This window comes from Penaeus monodon, unplaced genomic scaffold (assembly GCF_015228065.2).
Source record: "Penaeus monodon isolate SGIC_2016 unplaced genomic scaffold, NSTDA_Pmon_1 PmonScaffold_7469, whole genome shotgun sequence".
Taxonomy (NCBI): Eukaryota; Metazoa; Arthropoda; class Malacostraca; order Decapoda; family Penaeidae; genus Penaeus; species Penaeus monodon.
The window spans coordinates 13,901-15,920 of record NW_023662626.1 but is presented as its reverse complement, the minus strand read 5'-3'; the positions used below and the strand labels follow the sequence as shown (position 1 = coordinate 15,920).

The 2,020-nt window shown below is 42.7% G+C and overlaps 1 long non-coding RNA gene across 2 annotated transcripts; it reads right to left on the bottom strand.

The window, feature by feature from the left end:
* Positions 1 to 271: 271 nt before the first annotated feature.
* Positions 272 to 1,307, bottom strand: LOC119571686. 2 transcript variants are annotated; one of them, XR_005228631.1, is made up of 4 exons: positions 1,255 to 1,307; positions 884 to 1,084; positions 568 to 715; positions 272 to 284 (listed from the first exon to the last, which is right to left on the bottom strand). It is a non-coding gene; the product is annotated as an uncharacterized LOC119571686 (long non-coding RNA). The 2 variants fall into 2 exon arrangements; XR_005228630.1 differs by having other exon boundaries at positions 943 to 1,084.
* Between the last annotated feature and the right edge of the window lie 713 nt (positions 1,308 to 2,020).

The following is a 2,020-nucleotide window of genomic DNA, read 5'->3' as shown; positions in this document are numbered from 1 at the left end:
ACCCAAAAAAATCGTACAAAAAAAAGATATAAACAGAGCAAATTTTTGACATGGCATGAGCAGAAGAGTTGCCATCTTGTCATTACCAGTATTAGTTTCAACACCTCTACAAACAAGTGTGCAGGCTAATCACAGTTTCCACAATGCGATGAAAGTCATTCCCTCACACTAAGCTGCCTTTTGCAGCAGTTATTGGTACATACCAAAGTCCTTTGTTAACAATGTCTGTCAGAGTTCGAAGTGTTCGGAAGTGCAGCCAAATACAGCTAACATTTCAATGAAACCTGAAAATGAAATTGTTTATTTTTCATATCAATCAAAGTGAAAAATGTATTAGAGAATGCAATGATTTCGCTATCATAAATCTGAGAACAATGGACTCTAACACCCGTTAGAAAGCATCATAATCATAAATAAATCTTTCTCGTCAGTCCTTCCCCAGTGCTACTCTGGCGGCTTTGTTATTGGCCATTCCCAGGATGTTATTAACATTGCCAGAAAAATATTTCCTTTCCCCTCAGAGCAATGCATTATCAGGATAAAGAAAGCAAGTCTGCGCCGACGTACCTTTAGGCTATCTTAGGGACTGACTCGAGCACTTGATCTTAAAATGCCGATTTGAAACGTTGGTTATCACGCACTGCTTCCAAACGCTTTGTAGCACTTACAGCAGTAGTAATCCTCGAACGATGGCGCGAGACAAGTGATTATTAGGCTGAAAGTACGGAAAATATAAGCTTGACTTGTAGGAATTTTGTAAACAGCAATTGGTGTTAATATTAGATCACATGTTTGTATATGGTCATGAGAATTTCTGTCTGCATGATGAGAAACACACAGTAGTGATGATGGAATAAGAAGGAAGAGGACAATACAGGTAAACCTCCAAATGGCCGGCAACAACTCTTAATCTAGACAGAATTATGAGTTGTAATGACTGACCTTGGCTGAGGCTTGTAGTGTCGCTGATGTCCCTATGGTGTACTTGCGTTGGCCAGCTGCCTCTAGCCCAACATTACTTGGTCTGCCTTCCGCCAACTGCGACCAGAACACTCAATTTGGTCTTAAAACACGCCAATCCGACCTTTAATGCCCACGAATAAATTCTTTGCTATTATTCTTATTTCTTTAGGCATGCTTACATCTTGCTTATAGTAATAATGTTCCTTGGAAAATGGTTAAGCAAAATCACTGTACATTTAATAATATTCATTATCAACCTTTAAATGCTCATTAAATTTCATGCATACTCACCAGCCTTCTTATCACGGGTCCTTGCACCCAAGTAATCATAATTCTCTCGCACAGGCATTCCTTTTCCTTCCCATCATTTGACCATAGCTTTCGAACTAATGTCCCTTCACATTCTTTCGTGTTTCCCATCATGAAATGTTTGAGTGGTCGAACAGTGCAGTACACCACGTCACCAAAATCCAAGTACATACTGTAAGTAAAAATCTGCGTCAGATTCAACTTCATTCGCCAGTTGCGACCAGTTCTGAATAAACTGACAATTTCTCAACTCTAATAAACCCTTTCCTCTCCATTGTCCGTTTCCCTGAGCCTCCTCCCTCCCCCTCCCCCTCTCTCTCTCTCTCTCTCTCTCTCTCTCTCTCTCTCATCTCTCTCTCTCTCTCTCTCTTCTCTCCTCTCTCTCTCTCTCTCTCTCTCTCCCTCCCCCTCCCTCTCTCTCTCTCTCCCTCTCTCTCTCTCTCTCTCTCTCTCTCTCTCTCTCTCTCTCGTACTCTCTCTCTCTCTCTCTCTCTCTCTCTCCTCTCCTCTCTCTCTCTCTCTCTCCCTCTCCCCCTCTCCCTCCCCCCCCCTCCCTCTCCCCCCCTCCCCTCTCCCCCTCTCTCCCCCTCTCTCCCTCTCTCCCCTCTTTTCCTCCCTCCCTCCCTTTTTCTCTTTCATCATTCTCTCTCTCTCTCTCTCTCTCTCTCTCTCTCCTCTCTTCTTATCATTATCTATCTATCTATTATCTTTTTGTCTATTTTCCTATCTCTCTTCTCCTCTTCTCCTC